Here is a 22196-nt window from a genome sequence, read left to right on the forward strand (position 1 = left end):
GAATGCACAGCTTTAAGAGGTCCCACATTCATCCAGCTGATTCTTTAGTGAGATCATATTCACATTAGCACTGATGTGCCGCCACACTCAGGGAAAAAAAGAGCACAGCTATGCGTATGCCTTATTTTCACAACCTGTACTGCCAATGAAGCCTTTCAAGAACAAAACACATGAAAAAAACAAACCCTTTCTCTTAATGCAGTCTAGTACTACAACTTGAAAAAAGAGCAGGAAAGCATTTAAAGCTGTTACAGACTTAGTACTAGTTTTGCAGTGACCAAACCACACTGAGCCACGGACACTTCATAACCAAGAAAGACGACCGCCCAGTATCACGTCTTACAAGCTACCACACCATCCCCCTCAGCTCCTCTGCCTGAGGAAAAACTGCACCAGGGACAGACACAGCCCAAGCTGTGCCCGTCACATGGCACTTCATCCTGGCTGTCTTATACATAACAGGCAGAGCACCTTGCCTGTACAGCCCCTCCCCACTGCAGTGGGAAAAGAGAGACCCCAGTACCTTTTCACAACTTGCTTCAGCTTTCTGCTATAACATCACATCACTGTTTACTCTGGGGGATGCAGTTTAGCTTCAGGAAAAAAAATAAAAGAATAATAAGAAGAAATAAAACAAGAAAAAGAAACAATAAAAAGTAAACCCTGCTACCATCAGGTGCTGTGACCTGCCAGAAAGCATTACTGAAATACCCCAAGAGAATGTCTTTGGCCCAGCTGACAGTAACCGTAGGTCTGAATGACATATTTAAAAGCAATCAAGATGATTACATTATGCATCAAAACACGGTTAAGTAGTACAGTTCTGCAGCAACATTTAAAGAACATCTGACCTTCTTGAGAAGAAGTGAGGTTGAATTGCTAAAATACAAGTAAATAAAAGAACCCAATAGAAAAATGAGAATTTTTAGTAGTTTGTGGATTAGAGAGCTGCTCATACCAAGCAAAAGCTTTATGTAAATAAATGTTGAATTTAGTGACCTTGCCTTAGGCAAGTGGAAGAGATTGTAACATTACCTAGTTCTCCTATTCCTTTTTGGTGTTTTTTGTTTGTTTGTTTTCTCAGGTTATTCTCGCCACTCCCTTCTCACCAGCTGTAGGTTCACTTCTAAAGCTCCCAGCAAACCACCTCAGGTGCAGCCTACTCTGCTGCAGAGAGGCCAGCTACTCTCCAAGTTTCTGTACTCGCAGAACTCAAAAGAAATAAGAAAACCAAAAAACTGCTGCCTAGATGAGACACATTCATCAGGCCAAGAGAGAAGAAACTCAGCAGAGAAAGAAGTTGGTATCTGTGCATTAATAACTTTAACATGGTATGGCTTTTAGTTTGAAGGCCTGGAGAAGCTTACTCAGTAATTCCATGAACATACACGTCAGCTTTGTTGAAGCACCAGTAAGTCTAGAGTGGAATCTCACAGAGCTCCTGAACTGTATTTCTGTGGCTCCACTACTGCAACCATAGAGACAAGCACAGAGTCTCAGGGTGGTCTGTAGAGGTACATCAAACAGTAACCACTGGCATGGCATTTTCAGCAAGGAGAACTCACCAATCCAGTCTACTTTTAGTGCTACTTTTGTTTGCTTGTTTTTAACTCAAAAGAGCAGTGTTGATTCCTCTTACAAGCCATGGGACCACAGGTGACTCTTTCCCAAATACTGCAGTTCAAAAAGACAGAATTTCACGTGCAGCCAGCCAGATGCAACAAAAAAGACACAGATGGAAAAGCTAATTCAAGACTTTCCTCCCAACAGTTATCAAATCATTGGTCCTATATGCAGTTCTGTGTCACATCTGTGAAATAAAAAAGTAGTTTCCTATGAAAAAAATGGCCCACAAATCTCACATACACAGGAGTGGATGTCTCTTCTTCCTACATAGAGAGGAAGAGACTACCAAAGAAGTGATTAAGTCATGCCAACAGGAAAGGTTTCACATTTCAGTACTGCAAGGAAAAACCAAACACGCAAAACAAAGAAATAAATTCTGCTTCCATGCATCAAGTCTGAGTAGGAACATTCACTAATGAAGGCTTCTGAGTCAATAACTTCAACAGAAGACAAGTACATTTCTTCCAAGTTACTTACTGAGTATTTACTGTAAAGTCTTTGCATTTTATATCACAAGCCCACTAACAAAATTCCTTCCCAAACCCCACCCTTACCTCCATGCCAAAAAGTTCAAATTTGAAATTCTAGCCCCATCCTGGATTAACAATTCATGTTCTGTCACCAAGTCCTGTTTCGCAACCAGCCTTTAATGTAGTTGTAGCAAGAATGTCTATAAAACCTTCAGCTGCCAAGACCTGCTCTGATGCTACCACTGCACTGGCTCAGCCTCATTCATGGCTCCGTGCGGCCTGGAGGCAGAGATATAAGGAAGGACAACTCTGCCAGAGGTTCAGCTATTTTTCTGCTACTGCTTCAGAGCTATATATTGATTTAAATTGAATGTTCACAACATGTCAGCGATCTGAAGTGGAATCAATACATTATTTGTCTCATTTCATTCTTCTCTCCTGAATTAAGGCAAGAATCAATTGCTTTCAGCCATTCATCAGAGATCAGACTGACAGCGTACTACTACTAAACACTGTTGATCACAACTTTTGAGGTATGTGCTGTTGATGAGTAAGTGAAGAAACCTTCCAGAGCACAGGATGCAGTTTTACAAAAAGGAAAAAAAAAAAAAAAAAGCCTTATTTTCTCCATTCTGTGAGTAAATGTGTCCATACGTTCTTAAAATACTCCAAACTGCATTCCTGTACATGATTTTTTCATGGAGTGCCTGTCAATAGCAAAACCAATTCCTCTGATTTCCTAATGTGAGAAGCGAAAGTTGTAGACAATATGAAATTTCAAGACTAATAAACAGCATTCACTTTTAGGGTTTCTAATTATTATTATTTTAAATCACAATAGCATGAAATTCAAAGAAGAAACATTCTACACAGCAAAGCTATCTGGAAGCAAAGTTCTTAGGAAACAACATGACAAAGTGACAAAGGAAGTATATTTATAGGTCTGCAAAAGGGAAAACAAAATCACTGAAGCAGCTGCATGACTCTTGCACAGCAGCAGACAAAAAAGTAAAAAAAATAAAAAGGAGGAAAAGGCAGACATAAGGAAGCAGGCAGCTTAAAACAAATGTTTCAGAACTTATTACTGCCTCACGTTACCTTACAAGTATTTTATCCTTTAAAAGTGTGCTTTTTTCTATCCAATCCAGCTTTCCTAAGTGCCTTTTCCAGTTTTCATAATTAAACCCATTAAATAAATAATTATACGACTCTGACGCATGTTGCTATGGCAAGGATTGCGATAGCAAAGATTCAGGCTTTTATGACTTCACTACAAGGTCACATAAAAGACTGCGAAGAAGCCAAATGTGTGGTGAAAGAGGTTACTTCCATTAACATCCACAGAAAAGAAAGCATGTGTCCATTCTCTTGAGAGAGGTCTGAAGCACAAAGGTTTCAATTCATACTCCAGTCTGTACAACAACTCATAGAAGAGAGGGAATACGACTTGCTCATCCTTCTGGTTATATCTGAAAGGTATCTTAGCACAACTCCCGAAGAGGACAAAAAGCCCCAGGGCCACATACATTTATTTGCCCGCTAACCCCGCCAAACACTCTTTTGCCTTTCAAAGTATCCATAAAACACTATGAGACTATGATCTTTAAAGAGGGTGCATTCCTCATCATCTACCTTTCAAGTGGTGTTCGAGGCAGATAAAACACCAAGGCCTCCCATCCCATAGGAACACGGACTCCTTTCACACCGACCATTCCCAAGCAGCAAAGCACCAGTCCACCCAGGAGGCACACCCAAGTGGCTCCAGCCAGGGCCGCATGCTGCTGCATGCAGTATCAGCCTGACTGTTCACTTAGGAGAGGATACCCAGAATAAAACTGGGCCTCACAGAGGCCTTCGCTAGGGAGGGAGAGGCAGAGAGCAGCAATCAGCCCTACACTGGATGGGGTTAGGGAGAGGAAGACAGTCTGCTCCCAGATGGCCTACTTTTTCCTTAAGCAAAACTCCCAAAATGGTTAGAAGCCCCTGTACAGCACAGTCACCAAAGACCAGAACCTACTGTGAGAAAGAGCGTCGTTGACCTACCTGAGAGCTGCCTGTTAGCCAGCAACTATTCACAGCACAGCACCGTGCTGCCAAACCAACAGGAGCTGCTGGGGTGTTGGGGTGACAAACACCACTGCCTCTCAGAGATGCACGACCTTGAGCTTGGAATCCAAAGCAGAACTAAGGAAGAGCAAGATGCCTCAAACCTGTTACTATTTTTACCAGTAAATCTTGTCCTAAAAATATTTGCGTGGGGAAGGAGGAAGAAAGGAAGATTTAGGGGGTGTCAGCTGAAAACTTCTAATCAAATACATACATGTATTCGAAGGCAAATAAACTGCTTTGATGCTGCTCCTCAGTGAAGTCTACAATTTAGCAGAGAGGATAAGGCAAACAGACTTTCACATTAAGAGAAGAGGTGGGAGATTGAAAATGAGGGATGAAGAAAGCACACTCGTACTGAACTTTCAAAACAAGTTATTCCAGTTTAACATTTTTCTTCCTGAACTGACGTAGCATAAATAAGAACCGATGAACTAATGAAATGCAAAGCTTATCCTGAAGCATGAAAGTATTATAATTATGCTGCGCTCTGCTAATTTTAGAAGATGGAGAAGAATGACTATACTATAATAAGTCAAATGTAAATATACGAGGCCATTCAATCACCCATGGTGCTTAGCCCACTACTGGATTCTTCTCTGCTGCTTCTCAATTGAAGACAGTGAGAGCAGCAAGGAATTCTTCCACTACCTCCAGTTCGTTTGCTGGGTTAAACAAATCTGTCCAACACTAGAGAAAGGATGACCAGTCACAACCTCCCTTACATTAAGATGGAATTACTGCCTGTAGCTTTCCCTACCTGAGCCACGCAGACTTTTCACAGTGCAATAAAGAAATGCTATGTCTGGCATCTTCACAGTGCTTCAAACACATCATTGGCTTCACTTTCACATTTATATCCTAGGCAAAAAGCCAGACTCATCACTACCGAAGTCACAGCACCAATGCCAGTGAAGTCTGGAGACTGCCGTCCCTTACACAACACCCAAAACATTTGGACTGAGAAAAGAAAGAATGAAAAATGCCTGGTTAGTTTCACACAAGGGAACTTCCCTCGTAGCCACCACTTCTCGATTAAAATCACTTCAGGTCATGGCCTTAGAAGCCAGTGTTCTGCACACGCCTCCTTCCAGTAACACAGATTACGGTCACAGAGCTACACTGAACAACCGTGATAAAAAACACAACCTAGCTTTACATGAGTATATATGCTTATTATCTCTGCTTTAAGTTACCACGAAAACCTTCAGATAGTAAAGCCTAAGCAAACCACCACATGCATATTAGGAACATCACCAACACAAAAGTCAGGAAACACTAAAATTATGAAGTTGCGTTTCTTTCCAATGTTTTGGAATAGTGAGGAGCGCAGAAAGTAAACAAGAATGTAGAGCAGCAGTATTTTCAGTCTTACAAAGAATTTATACCATTTATGATTGCTTTCTTATGAAAATTAAAAGCTGGTTTTTTTTTGTTTTGTTTTGTTTGTTTTACTGCAATGTATAGCTTCAGTTTCTTAAAGAAACACGGGTATTAATGTTATAACATTAATAAAGGACCACAAAAAATCTCTAAGCATAAAGCAGAAAACAGTTCCATAGCAGACAGATTCTATAGCAGAAGCAGTCCACATGAGTAAAGCCGACAAAAAACATTTTAACTACAGAGCCTGGTTTAAAACCAGACTTACTTCATATTAACAATAAAGTATTTAGCAAAACTCCGATCAAGTTACAGCAGCTCTGAATCAGCAGCTTACTTGAAAAATTTTTTGCTAAATTTAGCTTGGCATTAACTCATTAGGTTTAGTCCTAGAGGAAAAAAAAAGAAGTGCACTGCAGCAGTTTTCCTTAGTATCAAAAAGGCTACCTGAGTGACTACCACATTCACTTTACGCTACTGGTTTTCAGTGAAAAAAGTTGGTCAGAAGCAATAACACATGAGATGCCAAAAATATTCGTGCAATGGAAGCCTAAAAGCTCACCAGAAGCCTGCGAAGGCAGCGTACTTGGGAAGTTATGATACAAACCATCCACCAGTGCAAACATTTTCAATTTATTTCACAGTGAGCCTGAAGTGCAGTGGTAGAGGATCTTCAGCTTCCATTTATCTTCCCCTTAGGAACTCTGATCCCAGGACTGATCTTCCACCTTTGAGATGCTTTTGAGCAGGTAAGGATAATCATGATACGCTTTGAATACATTTGATTTCCCACCATCTGCAAAAAAAGTGCTATCACCAGTATGATGAGTGTCTCAAAAGCATATAGATTTCATATGCCATTAGTGTGTCATACCACAGGGGCATATTTTGTTAATGCTACGTAAGATATTACACTACTTCACTTAGCTTTGCAGACTTTTAACCACACTCACCTAACAAGACAGGCGAGTTTGGCTTATACAATACGTAAACAAGCCTTAGAGCAAACATGCAGTAGAACAAGTTGAAACATTGGTTACATTAGTTAAACCTCATTACACCTGAGTAGCCTCTTCATTTCCAGTTATTCCCATTAAGAACACTGTAGGTTAGCAAGATCAGAAAATAACAAGTCATCATCTCCATCCCCCCATTCCAGGAATCTCTCGTGCAGAGATGCAGAGGTATAACTGCAAGAGTAAGCAATAACCCTGGATTGCTTCCAGGTGACTTGTACATCCACACGCAGACAGCTCTTTTGTCCCCAAGCATCCACTTCTAGTCTTGGGAAAGCTGAAACAGAGGCTGATCAGTTCTCATTCCACCAGCAGCAGTGTTCTATGTCTCCAATGACCTCAGTGCATGCAGAACTCAAACCCAACTGCTCACCCAACTGCTTACTTGTTCAGAGCAAGAGACTTGGATAACGTAGCAGCATTTGGGATATGGAGATTCCCTTCACTGCAGAGCAAGTGGTGCAGTGTTCTAATAAGTCACTTTCAGAGCATTGTTGAGACCTTTGGAACCAGCACACTGCAGCACCAGCAGCCACACTACCCTGCAAATGCATCTCCCACTCCCCCAACTGCCTCAGCTCAGCCTGACACAAGCTGAAAGAAACGTATCCAGCAGAGATTAGTTCAGAAGAGACAATTTTAATGCTGAAAGAAGCACTCAAATACTGACAAGTTTTTTAGCCCCTTCAGATGAAGGAATGCATGAGTCTTTTTCTTTTTTTTTTTCTTTTTTTAATTAGAATAATGAGCTCATCAAATGAAAGACAATTTGGCTTTATAATTAAAAAAATATTTCATTCTTTCAGGAGCCAACTTTCATATTTGTGTTTGCTTTTATATCTCAAAGGAATTCAAATCATGTGCACTATTTGGGGCTTTACTGAAGGATGACCACAAAGAAACTTTGCAGCTGATACAGAAGACAGCAGCTTATTTTGGCAGCTCTCCTAACGGAGCGCAGATAATTCCCATGCTCTCCAGTTTGTATTCTGTCAATTGTTCCTATGCACAAATCCAAGCCGTTTCAGCCTCACGAATCTCTACAGAGCCAAAGCCCCAGCTATAGAGGAATCTCTCACTCCACCCGGATTATACTGAACAAAAAAAGAGAAATTTCTTTTAAAGCCTGCCATGTGCTTTCCAAGCCCAGAGAGAGATGGGACTGTTTTTCAGTGTAAACTCCCCTGTTAGCACAGTTCCATCCCTCAGCTGTGTACAGTCTCAGAAAGATGGATAAAAAAAACAGGGGAAGTGGTCAATTCAATCACTCTGCTTTATAAAGAGTGTGCATCTATTTACTGGGTTTGCTAAAAAATAAGTTATAAACACATTTATTGGCATTTTTAAACAGAACAAATAACAGCATGTTGAATGACACACCCAGAGTAACAAGCATCCTCCTTGTCCAAAGCTGAACCTAACCCTTCTAGATGTAGGAGCGTTTCATATAAATGTGAAAAGTATAACCCACAATTCATTTGGACACATAATAGAATAACCTGAATTAAGAACTGAGTGAGAAAATAGCCAAGTTGTAATATTCAGAAAGGAGTTTAACCAGTTCACCCTAAATTTAAAAATGAAATATAAAGAAATGGCTGGAGCAGACAAAATTATTAGACAAGTGTCTCTATAGCGAGATAGTGCAGTCACAAAAGGCTCTGAATGTAACTTTGAAAGAGCCTGAATTTCATGCATTTAAAAAGCACTTAGCCATGACATTTAAAGATACGCACAGGGTTAGCAAAGCTGACAAAAAATGACAGCAACTACAGTTCGTGTCATCTGGAAAAAGCCCACATACCTACCCAGTGACAAACACCGACCATATCATCTAATTGTTCACAGGACAATTCCAATAGTCAAGAGACTTAATTACTAAGATCCATGTTCTCCTAAAGTAACTGAGACCCAGAACTGCAAAGATGGCTTAAAAGAGAAAATGCACTTCACTTGGTATTGTAACAATTGTAGCGCTATACAGGAGATGAATCAGAGAAGAGCCTGCATTTAGGATCAAAGAGAATAACGAAAACACCATTCATCTAAAACTTAAGTAAAACAAGTGTGAGAAGCCATCTATGGACAGGTCAATGCCAAAAAGTAGTGCAGATAAAGAGATAGCCAATAAAGAAGATGCAGGTTTCCAAGGGAAAGAGAGACCAAAAGGAAAAGAGAAAAACAAACAACATATAGTCTTTTAGGACAGACGCTAACCAGACTACCAGAATAGCAGAGTATACCATCACAAGGCTAAATAATATGAGCTCAAGCAAGGAGGTACCAACTGTTTCTAAAGCAAATAAAGATCAAAGGAAAACACATGTGCATATAAAGAACGAGCAGACCGCTGACACATACGACCAGCTTGGAAAAGGTCACCTGCAGATATCTGTAACCGTCAGAGCAAAGACTGACCCAGGAAGACACCAAAACTTCCCAAGCACAGAGATGTCCCGCAGAGTTTCCTGGGAATGCTCTTGGCTCTGAATTTTGCTCTCGCCTTCCCTTTAAAACCTTCAGGGCACACTGTGAGGCCTATTTATTTAACCAAGTTTCTGCCTGAAGGATACAGGGATGGGTGTGAAGATTTTCCTGCTAGGAAACCAGACAGATCTTCTCTTGGTACCATCACTAATTTATAAGTTACTTAATTGTGTTAATTATAATATACCTACAGCAAGAGGTTATGGTAAGCGATGAAAATACATATTGCACATTATGTTTCGAATGTTTACTGATTTGGGCACCCAGATAAGTTTGTACCACACTTGATGGAAGTTCAGTATGTTCTTGCTAATAAGTCCATTAAGTTATCTGATTTTTAATCCAGAACTGTAACAAACATGATGGACACATTCATTTGGTCCTTTTACATCAATATATGCCTAACAGAGCTAGGGTTCAAGCAATGTATCTTGGTTCTCACGCACAACAATTAACAGAAAGTTTCTGAATTGTGTTATTCATACCTTAAAGGTTGTTGCTTCCACCTAATCTTCAAAACATACCCCCGGGCAAAGCTCTCTATTTATCCTTTGCGATCGAAAGGTACAATCCTGCAATCACATCTGCATCTCTTTCCACAAGGGAGTAAAAAGTTTTCTAAAGACAAATAGACTGCAACAACATCTAATGGACCCTTCCAACCAGTCTTTTACACACCTACATAGCTGAAAGTTTAGGGATCTGCTAAAAATAATAATAATAATAATCGTTTTGGGACGCTGTGCTTCTTCATGGAAAGCCAAGATTAACACATTAAGTCAACAACGTCTATTTTGAAATAGTTTAGTACTCTGAGGAGATGACTGCTCTCCCCAAATGATACAGACATGCATCTGCCGTTGTCTGGGCCAATTCAGAGAATTGTTATTCACCGCTTGGTTGATTTCAAAATCAGACTACCCCTTCAGTAGGTTGCAGAGACTATGACATCGCATCTATGATAATTTATTGCACAATTATGGTGGCTACATCTTTGGATTTTATTTCGTGGGAAAGTGTGTTTCTGCTACAGTCTCAACCATTTTCTTGGCTTACTCCTGCCCTCAGAGTTACAAGTTTTGGTATAGATCTTCACATGACTTTTTTCCTAACACCGTAAAGGAATTTTATAGCAACCTAAAGCTGTGTAGTTCAATTGCCTAGAGAAATATTTGCATTTTAAATTGAGACTTACTGGAATTCACAAGCACTTTAACTATTTGCTTAAAAAAACAAAGTAAAAATCACACAATCCTCTAACTGATTTTACTTCAACAATACTTGTGTCTTCAAGAAAAACAAGGATACTTTCAGAAGGCAAGACCGTCATCTCCTCAAACGAGTGGCAAGAGTGAATACTGAAATCCGTGGCGAGATTATAATTTAAGAGCTTCAGGTTCAAATGAAAAGGTTTACACACCAACATGATACTTGATGACTAAAAGTGACAAAATATTACCATGGGACACCACAAGACACAGTAATGCAAAAGACTGAAAAATTGGGTTTCGTTATTCTTTGCTCAGTGTTATCTTCATTCCAACCAGAAATACTTCATATTGCAAAGTTAAATTAAAAGGCAATCATGAACAGGTCTTGTAATACTATAATTACAGGACCCAACCCTTACATTTTTGCTTCTGATTCAGCAAAAATTTCACCATGCAGCATGTAAGACACACAAGTATTTTCTACAGTGTTCAGCATAGCATTTATTTGCAGCTGTAGAACTCAGTTAACAAGGACTCCAAAATTCATGTAACAGAGGATAAAATCAGAACGCAAACTCATTTCCATCTTCAGTTACTATGTGGTGTAGCATTTTTAAGAATTAGGTTGCAATTATTTTTAGACTAGCATTATAAACAGAATAGTGTCTTTGGTCACACTTCCTTTTCTTCTCAGCTCCCAGACATTATTCGTTACCTAAATGGCACCCCTAAGATTACTTTTGTAGCCCAAATACCATCATGGAAAGAAATCTAAATTATTTCATTACACACAAGAAAACAGAAAGGGCATTAAACTCTTTCACGATCTCTAAAATGAGCTACCAGTTCCAAAATCTCTCCATCTTCTCTTTGTGAGGAACTCTGTCCTTGCCTTTACCAACTACAAGAGTACAAAAGGTGCACGGAAAGTCCTGTACTCCTGTGCACACATAATCTGTCAGAGTAAAGGGGAGCAGGAGGGCATTTCCATAGTATCAAACACCAGTGGATTTTTTTTTTCCTGCCTCAGCTGTCTTTTCTGAGATTGGTATTAAACTAAGTTGGAATAATATTCTGTTGCTTTGATTGGCAAAGCCTGTTTGGTTTTTTATTTATTTTTTAAAGCATGTGCTTCCTATGCTACACGAAACACAGCTAAAAAAAAATCAAGGTAGGTTGTAACTGTCAAAAGGAAGGTACCCTATTGCAAGAAAATTAGTATTAAAAAGTCAGTGTAACATTCAGAGTGGTCTTACCTCACCCTGTCTATCCTTAATACATTTGACTCATTCTCAGCTTCTTCCCATTACAGCTGGGGAATCAGACAAGGAAGTGATGATGCAGAGATGGATAGGAAGGTACCAACATAAGGCTGCCAGAACATCAAGTGGATCTTTCTTCTGCTATCTCAGGTGGGCTTAAAACAGTAAACTAGTGGTTCCACGTGCAGTTGCACTGTAGGAAGCTGTACCATTCAGGAAACTATATTGTGAGCTGGTCTTCCTCTTAAAGTACAGCCCAGAAAAGAGCAAAAGGGAATGAACGAATGAATGAGAGAGAATAGGGCTGAGAGACTCCAAGGATGTCAGCTTTATCCTCCATACATCACTCTGGACTCACATTTGATTTAAAAATTAAAATAAAATGAAGGCTTTTACAGATTAAAATGAATAGGAATAACAGTAAAAGCCAAGTTGGCACGTTTAACAGCTTTACAGATACGGGCTAAGAGCAGGTAAGCAGGTGGAGAGAGGCAATCCATGTGTCTCGCAGTGCTCTGTGCCACCTTCTTGCCCTACCACGAGAGCATTCAGAAAGGAGAAAGGCCCCAGCATTCGATAAGGCAGAACCTATCCAAAGTGACTGGTCACATGGCAGGCACCAAGCACCTCAGCAGCACACATACATGCAAGCTTTAAGGATAGAGAGAAGAGGTAACAGAGCAGCAGAGAGATATGAGGCAGCTTTCCCTGGGTAGCTATGTTTATTAAATTCAGAACCATGTTACTGCTTATACTCTGCTTTTATTGTCTGCTACCATTCTTGTCCAAACCAACCAACCAAGGGACATCAGTTTACAAGATTGGATACACTGCATCCACGCATTTCCATTTCTGTCACCAGTTGATGTCTTTGTTTTTCCTATCCGTACACAAGGCAATTAGCTTCCCAAGCACGCTGACAGTGGGATATTCCAACCCCCTCTTCCCCACAAATACAATTTCAACTTCAGGAAAGGTGCCAGTAGCAAAATGTTTGTTTACTGCAGGCAGGAAGAGCTACCTATGATTCAGACATTAGGAAGTGACAGGATGGACTGAATTATGCAATTTAAAAGTAGGAAAATAAACACCAAGTAATTACAACAAGAGGAAGGAGGAGGAAAGAGACGAGTTTTGGATCTTTTCTCTCACTTGTGCAGGGCTGAAGCAGCAAGGGGCCCCCACAGGGCTTCTTCACCTTTCAACCCTTATCCTGGAGCTGCTGGCCAGGGACTTTCCTCCTTAACACTGAGTAAGAAACATCTGTCCAGCTCGGACACTCAGCTGGAAAGGACAGATCATGGTCCTCTTTGTTCCCCTATTCCATTTAAGCAGTTGTAGCATTTACCTCTGAAATCTCAATCCTACCCTTTCCTTCTAACCAGCAGCCACCAGCGGCAAAGGATTCAAACCACCAGGAGGTTGATATTTTCTCCTCTCTAACACAACCTTATTATGAGTTCAGTAGTAGCTGGCACACTTGGCTTCATTTCACTGCCACGGGGCATTCTGAAGTACCAGAAGCCACCACTGAAGCAGTTTACCAGAAAAGGCCTCTGCCATCTCCTCAGCTCATACTGCACTGCCCACAATGGGGAAACAATAAGTGCAACGAAGGGAAGGCAGCCACCTGAAATGGGAATTAAGCATTGGAAAGTGAGGAAAAAGGTGACCAGTAAGAAATGCTTCTGCCTTGCCAGCAGCTGTTGAAAGCGAGTGGGCACCTCATCTGTGTTGCTAATGACTTTGCACCTCCCCTTCATAGTGCCTGCGACTGACTCCCAACAGAACGTGCTTAAGCAAAAATTCTAATTATGCAGACTGCTAATGTAATTTAGAAGTGGGTCCATTCCAATGCTAGAACAGCCAAGTAGAACATTTGAATCTGTCAGTTGTGGCTGTCCTACAAGAGAATGCCATCAAGAACACTAGCAAATTTAGGTAAAGTCCTGTCTAATTTGTAGAATTATTTAAAGGCATTCCTGCTACTATTCATCAATCTGACGATAAACTGCCTTTCCACCCCCTTCCAGATCTTGGAGCAGTAGAGGTTCACAGATAAACTGAGCTGTCAGGTCAGGGAAACACACAAAGGACCATGAAAAGGCAATTACCTTGCATTAGAAGTACACACCATAGCAGAAAACTCTGTAGTTACTTGTCCTGGCACAAAATTACTCTGGGATGAAACCAAGGTTAAGTTTCCCAATTTACACTAATGAGTCACTTGAATGCTACTCTTTAGTTCATATCTCTTTCCCTCCCAGCCCCCAAATCTCCCTGCTCCTTCCAAAAACTCCAGAAAGGAAAAACAAACAAACCAACCAACCAAGTGTCATCTCAATAATAACCAACTCTTGAATCTGTGCAAGCGTTCTATCTGCTGACAGACCTTTAACAGTAAAACAGTAGTTGAAGTTACTCGTCACCGAGCTGACAGGCTTACTACACATTTCACTTCAACTGTGCACAAAGACACCTACTAGATAGATGACAACTCAGAAGGTGATGTTACCTCAGCCTTGAGCTTTAAGGATGTTATTTTACATTAGGCAAGAAACAAATCATTAGACTACAAAACTTAACTATGCAGCATAACACAGACTTTCAGTATCAATCATGTAGACCCGTATGTAACAAGACATCGGTATATGCAAGAACTGTTACACTTGATGCTCAGTCTCACACTTTTTCCTTTAAAGTCATCACCCATAACAACAAAAAATGACTTGGTAAACACAAAGCTTACCTAATGTCATCACAAGAACATTTCTACTTATAATATACAATTAAAAGAACAATTTCTTTAATGAAAAGCACCACGCAAAAAAAAACGAACAACAAAACAACTGTGGCATTCTACAAGTGAAGTATTCCAAAGTGGTACCGCTGCATTAGTTGGTGGCTTAAATCTCAAATGAAGTTCATATAAATCCTTTCTTCGTAGGAAGGCAGAACTGCCAGTCTGGGTTGTGCTCATTAACTATCTCTGATGCTTGCAGCACATCAGCTGAGCTAGGAATAGACTGGATCATAGGTGAATCAATGGAACCGGTTAGAACACAACATTTTGGAAACCTCTTTTTGTCACACCCAAAATCTCCACGTGTTCATTCCTACAGCTGAGAGACGCTTTTGATCCAAGTCCCTTGGAATCTCCTGCATTCCTTACATGGCAGAACTCCACTGCCCAATCTGTTCTGGGAAAAGCAAGCCTCTTCAGACTCAGACTGCACTGAGCACCCTCCCCTCTACCTCTTGTCTCCTTTTCTTTTTGCTACATAAGGACAAATCACCAATGCATTTCCTAAATCCATGTAGTATTTCAATATCCTCTTTGCAGTTCCTCAACCGAAAAGACACGGTATCAATCTGTACAATATCCACTACAAGCAGCAGACAAGTAATCCCTGCTGCCTTTCCTAGTATGTTTTTTTTCCTCAGGAGTGCTTCCAGGGCAGGGGCAGACTTGCTGCCAGTATCTCAGCACACTTCCAAGGATCACAAAAATGTATATGACTTTTTCTTGCTTGTTTTGATCATAGCCATTTGTCAGATTACATATACGGACTTTGGACTACTGCTCACATACTAGACCTAGCTGTTTCAAAAAGTAACCCTTCAGAACTATCAACCCCCCCTGCACCATCCCCATAAAAACCAAGTCCAGCGTTTCTACTACACCTAATCCAGCTAAAGAATATGCAGAGAAACATATGCACCACAGAACTGTAAACAAAGCATGCATGAAGGATGAATGGGAACATTTACCTAGCATGTTACATTTGCCTTCTTCGTGCAAAGATGACAAATTGACACTATTCTCACGCTTGATTCATTTATACGTATATAAATATATAGAGAGGTATCATTCTACTTAAAATGTTAGGATTAAAAATCTGTTTTTATTTGCTAACATGTGCCTTTTTAATAACTCCTCCCAACTCACTGTAACTTTTGCGTGTTGATCATATCACAGGTCTGTTTGAAGGCAGAGGAATTAACTGTGTTTGAATAGCTTCCTGTATTCTTATTCCATACCCCCAATCTAATCCCATGAACTCCTCCTGTCAGCAATAAACACCTACACAAGGTTTATTTTGCTTTTGAATCCCAAGCCTGAGACAACACAGAAAAACAAACTGAAGTCTATCTATTTTGGCATTGTTTTTCTTTTCCCTTTTCTTTTGAGGCCAAAATACTGAAAAGCCCAAAAGCAACCGTAACCCCAGTGGAGAGAAACGTGCTTGCCCACACCACTGAAATGCATCGCATTCCTTTTGGGGTGGAGACAGACTTACCCTGAAGGAAGGCAGGCAGCAGATCTGCCATCACCCTGCCCCAAGGCTGGCTGTGCTGGAAAGTGGGTGGGGAAGCAGATTTAGTCTGTGACAGCCACTATCTCCACTGCCACAAAGGTTTTATCTGTTGTTGTTTTCACTTATAAAAGAGCAGAACAACCACCACGTGACCATCTAGCCTGCTCGAAAACTCTAGTGTCGAGAACAGGCAAAGAGAAGGAAAGCTGTTCTCCTGCTAGACAAGGTCATCCCTATAACCTACTGCCAATCCCCACTCACTTCTACCTGCAGAAAGCCACATGGCCTCCTCTGCAAACACCCTGATGCCAAGATTCCTAATTCAAGCTTGCCAGTTTTTGGCAGATGACAAAAATGAGCTCCTTTAGAAAAAGCAGAGCAGGCAAAGTTTGTTCTTTGAGAATTTCCGAGAAGCATAAAGCACAGCCCCCCAAAATTAATCTTTTATAAAATGATTCTGCCAATAAAGTGCTACACTACCAAAACCCTTTTAAGTTCTTGCTGTGGGACCTGAACACAGCTGTGCGTAAGTGGCAGACTGCTAAACTGGCACAGCAGCCCAGCAGAAGCACTCCCTCTTCAAGGTGTGCTTCACAGTGTGGTAGCTTCACAACGTTGCTCTCTCAACTCCCCCCCTTCTCGACTGAAGATGGCAGTTAGAAAATGTGGTGGGGAAAATAAAGGCTCAAGGGCTGAGATCAATTTAATTGAAAGAAAAGAGAAAACAACAAGCAAAGGCTGCACAGAAGCAAGTGACCTTCAGCCACATACTGGAAAGCAGGACTTCAATGAGCATAGCGGACGATCATGGGTACAGAGCTTTCGGTACAAGGGCCCTCTCCTCCCCCCCAGAACGTGTCATTGTACAGTGTGGGATACCTCTTTGGTGGGCTTAGGGCAATTGTCCTGGCTATGCCCCCTCCACAACTCTTGCCTACCCCCAGCCTCCTGGCTTCAGAGAGAGCCCTACTGAAACACCAGCACAGCTCAGCAACAGTGAGAACATCAGTGTGCTATCAGCTTTGCTGTAGCTACAGGTGCAGAGCACAGCACCACACGGGCAGCTCCAGGGAAGTGAACTTCATCCCAGTCAGAGCCAGAACACAGAGAATTACTTTGATTACGAAGTTTAGTGGTCAGTTCAGACCCTTTCATCTCAGTGAAAGCCACCATATGCGTATTTCCCTCGTGGATATTGCTAAGACAGTCAAACACTACAATGAAAGATTATTTTTACACCTGAAAGCAAAGTGGCATGCTCTGAAATAAAACTTAACAGCTGGACGCAAGACCAAACACAAGCACAAAACCAAGACCTTCTGAGAAGGCAGCAGAAAATACAACTACCGTAGAACCTAATGCTACTTGTACAACTACAGATGCTTTCAAAAGTAAATAATGCAGAGAAATAAGAAAAAACCAACCCCAACCCTGCAGTAGCCTATTAAAGAACTGACAAAGAAGGAACTGCAAATAAACAGTACTTCTCTTTTGCTCTGGAGATGGCAGATTTTTTTCCTCCTCTCCAGCCCCCCCAAAAGAGAACTGTAGTACTGCCTTAGAAACACTTGGTTTTCCATACGTGAATCCTAATTCACTCTAGAGTCCCTAGAATAAAAGCAGATAGCACTGAACTAACAATATCCACCTGTACACAACATACCTGCCTTGATGAGATGATCCTTTTTAGACCGATCTTTCTGCCTGCCTTGCTCAAGTAATTTGCATGACATAAGGTCTTTCCCTCCTAGTGAAACACTGCAATTAAATTGCAACAGATTAAATTGCTTCTATTGGCAATAAAATGATTAGTCACTGAAGCATGGAAAATTTTAAGGTCAGTTTAAAAAGTCTCAAGATGTTTGTCACTGCAATACTACAGAGAAGTTAGGATGAAAAGCAAGGTGGTCTATCTTTGTTTCATCGGCTCTACATAAAAACAAAACTTGCATCCCATCGGCTGTACTTCTCTTCTTAAGAAAATACTTCACCCAATACAATGTGGTGAAGTCTACTTTTTAGACCAGATAAACATTAAATATTGAAACCAGAGACCCCTACAGTAAATGAAATTACTCTCTTCCTTAAAACTACAACATCTTGAATCATTGATGCTCCTTCCACTTTTCAACCAAGACTCCATTCAACACCAGAAGCTCAAACTGAACAAGAAACGGATTGTTCTTAAGATCTGCAAGATAACATTTGACTCTAAGCTACTGATCCAAAAGTCACATCAAAAAAAGGCAACTGAAAAAACAAACGACAAAAACCAGCATCACGTCCCAGAAGCATGTGAGCAACCATTCCAAGATTTTAAGACACTGGAAACGATTTTCTAGCATTCTCTTCTTTCTAAATAGGGGACAGTTCATTATCAAAAAAAGAATGAAAACCAAAGGGTTACAGCCCACCTGGATGGTGTCCTCATCAACCAAAAATAACATTGCTGTACAAGCATCTGGGAGTTGTAAAGCACTTCCAGAGGGCTCCAAAATTGAAGTTCATTTTGACAGTCAGGGCCTAGACCTTCGAGAGCTCAACTGGCCAATAAAAACATTCCTTTTTTCAAGGCACTCAATTTACATTTATTTTACATAGATGCTTTCCCTTACATTTGGACATAGAACTGACTAAAATGCAAGTTAAATCTGGAGTATTTCATGACTTCCTTTGACTTGAAAGTGTGTGTTGCTTAAACTCAGCGTTCAATACTCAGGATTGTATGCGCGTGTGGAATATCAGCTGCTATGCAGCATCACAAAAAGCTGGAACCAAAATTCACAGTGTACATCAATACGGTACATTCTATGAAAACCAGAGTAACTTATCTTTCTTAGGACATGTATAAACAATAAATAATTGCATATGGAGTACCATGCTGCAATAATGAGGCTTTCACCCAAAGACTAAGCTTGAAAAGGTCAGCATATCCCTAAAATTATACCCAAGATTGTTTTAGCATCTTCCATCAGCACACACAAGCTGCTTCTATTAGCAAAGCAAGCGCTCGGTTTACTTCTGCTTTCCAATTTGTGGTTTAGGGTTTACTAACTGATGTTTAAAAATATCAAATGTCACGATACTGCTCCCGCACAGCACATAGAAGAAGGGAAGGAACAGGCTTCCTTTCAGAATATAACACTTCTACACTTACTCCTGCAAAATTACCAGCAACTCCTGGAGGAGCGAAGCGCAACCAAGTTCGGAATACTAAGTTGGCACAGAATGTTACCTGGTTACAACCATCTGCCTTGAGTTCTTCCCACCCACTTTTACAGGGACAGCACTCTGATGTCAAACCAGCTCATCTTGTTGTGTTGTTGGTTGTTTTTTTTCTTCTCCCTATTATTGTGTGTAAATTGACTGGCTCCTTAGATTTGCTCACCATACTGATGCAAGATCACAAGAGGTTTGAAAGCAAACAGGTGCCTTCCAGAAAAAGGGCTTCTGTCACGCACTTCAGCTTCTACCAGATTACAAGTGTTCTGCTGAATAAAACATTTCTTAACGCCATTACATCTCTTAGCACATTTAAGTATTACTCAAGAGAGAGGAGCTACCCACATGATTAGTGCCAAAGAGTAACTGCCAAGGAAGACCAGAGAGAAAGATTCAGTTGTTAATACTGCCATACCTATGCTGGCTTAACACAAGGCTTTACAACATCAACAGCTACTTCAATAGTCTGCCCCTGTTTTGGTTGCTGTCTACAACTACGACCATTTGAATGAAAAGTAGGACACACAGTCTTGTCTGAAATACATCAGTACACCCTGATTGTCCTGGGGAAATCACGTTTATTTCTCATTTTTAAATAATTAAAAATGGGATTAATAATGGGAGTCAAATAGCCAAAGGGATTTCCCGTTACCAGCTAACCCAAAGATGTGTTGTTTTCTCCCCCCAGTATAGTCCGTGAGGTGGTTCTGATGAAGTTTTACCTTTTATTTCAGTCTAAGTAGAACGTGTTAGGATATCAAGAATTATTCTATTTTCACTTAGAAACACCAGCCAGTGCAAAAAAAAAAAGTTCAGCTTCAGCACCACACACTTTATTAAGTAAAATAACAAGAAAACCACAGAAACACCTGCTCTTCACATCACCAGACTCTACAGGTCAACTGTACAAATGAAGCACCAACACTAAAACCTCGATTTTAAGCACATCCAGTTATCCTGCTGAGCCCCCAGACACCCCCCAAATGAATCCTAGGAAAGAATTTAGAAGACTTACTAGCATTCACTCCAGTTTTTCTCCCTAGCTTTACCAAGAGCAGCTGTGTTGAAGAATTTGGTGGCTTCCTAACGGAACAGCAGTAAAATACTCTCAATGCCGCTGCCACAAAGAATGAGTTACTTAAACAGGCACACAGACAGCAGACTTGCAATGTAACAGACGTGTGAAACCATGGTTTGCTATCACTGATGAAGAGAAAAGGGATTTCCAATCGATCTTTAAAAACGAGAGAACCAGAGCAGTAAAAGTGCAAATTGGTGACAGTTGGTCAAGAAGTTCCCAAAACTGAAGGCAAAGTCAGGAAAGGAAACAAGGCGGGACATAACCGAAGTCACCAAACGTAGTGGTCTGTATCCTTGTGAAGAAACAAGTTCTTTAGTGCCACTCGCACAAACACTGCAAAGGCTGCAGAGAGCCGTGCAGGATTTAGCCCCAGTTCCTTTCCCCTTCCTTTCTCCTAAAACCGCATCTTGATCTCAGAGCTGCAGCTGACACCAGAAATTACTTTTATTTTCCCCCCAGATCTGCAGCTGAGAACCACCAGCCTGTTCCAGCAAATGAACTGTTGTGCACACCAGCTCCAGGGAACCGACAACAGGTGCCAATGGATACTGGAAAGTTACTTCTGTACCCAGAACTCACAAACGGGACATTAAAATAGGACTCCTTTTAAGAGGGGGAAAGATATGCACGGCATTAAGTCACGCATCCGAGTAAATCTGATTTTTCCACCTGCAGGATAGTTTCCTTTCTTTTTTTAGCCTCCAAATGATTGTAAGCTTTAATACTGCATCCAACTATTTCAAACTAAAAATTGCAGTCCCTGCAAAACATATGTCTGCGCACTAGCTTCAAAGTGCTCCTTTTCACCCTTCCTAAGAACCGAAGCCATATTTAACTGAAATTTCAGACTTTTTATCTCCCTTCACAGATGGTAACCTGGATTTGCCCCAACACTTGCATGCTAAAACTAATAGGGCGTGAAGTTACAATTTTCCATATATATATGTGAAAAGTATGTGTTGCAGAGAAACGGTTTCCTATTGAAATCACTTTCCCATCTTTTCTTCTGGTACAGCCTCTTGAAACATCACCAGGATAAAATATGGCTTTGAAAAAACGCAGCTTTTCTGTGTCCCAGCACAAGCATAGAATTACAGAGAGCAGGAGCCAGAGCTTCAATCAGCACGCTCACTTAAAATTCACTCACGTTTGTCGACCTTTACTTTGCTTGAAGATGGCTGTTACTTTTATGCCTTTAAAATGAAGGCGAACCTTTAGCCCCACAACTGATCACGCACCACACACAAGCAAGAGGAATTGTACTTCAAATCCTGCTTTCTCTCATACAGGAGAGTACAAGCAGAAATCAGTTGGCCACGATGCGTAACTTATGACCTTACGGCCTGCAGTGCATCCAGATGCTAAATCGAGCCCTGTTGATGTGAGCCTGCCATATGCTCACTGAACTCATGCACTGCATCCTCAAAAAGCAGATCCCTTTTTCAAGTGAAAACAAATTATTTCTTGAGGACAGGTTGCTACTTGACAAAGAGTACTCAGTTCTTTCCCTCAAAGGTTCTGATGTATTCTAATATGGAAGCAGAAGAACACTGAAAGGACAGTTAGATGGAAAAGAAGCTAACATCTTTAGGAACTCATTTATGGTACCATTTTTTGACAACAAACTCTTGCTTACACTTTCTTCCATAGTTAATGAGACTGTACATGATTTGGAGCTCGGGAAATTAACCCAAACTTGAGCAAAATGAAGTTTTCCCAACCGCTATGCAGTGCTACAGTGGCATCCTCTGAGTATGAGTACACACACAGAGAAGCAGGCAGAAATGCAGCCCATGTCCAACCCAGCAGGGAAAGCACAACCCTCCCATGTCCCATCAGGTCACGGTCTGCAGATCTGATCCCGCGTCCTCTGCATGAACAGGATTTTTGCCATTGGGAACTGGTGAATGGATCATTCCTCTGTTCTTAAGCTTGAAGAGTCCCATTGCACCAATTCCCTGGAATGTAAAAACAAAACCAAACCTCTCCACAAAAGCAAAAGCTCTTTTTTCA

At 40.9% G+C, this 22196-nt stretch overlaps 1 protein-coding gene across 3 annotated transcripts in view; it reads right to left on the minus strand.

Annotated features, from left to right (window-relative positions):
- Nucleotides 1-22196, minus strand: part of GAB1 (GRB2 associated binding protein 1) — a 93753-nt gene that overhangs the window by 70243 nt on the left and 1314 nt on the right. The gene's annotated exons all lie outside the window — the stretch shown is intronic.

This window comes from Excalfactoria chinensis, chromosome 4, assembly GCF_039878825.1.
Source record: "Excalfactoria chinensis isolate bCotChi1 chromosome 4, bCotChi1.hap2, whole genome shotgun sequence".
NCBI lineage: Eukaryota > Metazoa > Chordata > Aves > Galliformes > Phasianidae > Excalfactoria > Excalfactoria chinensis.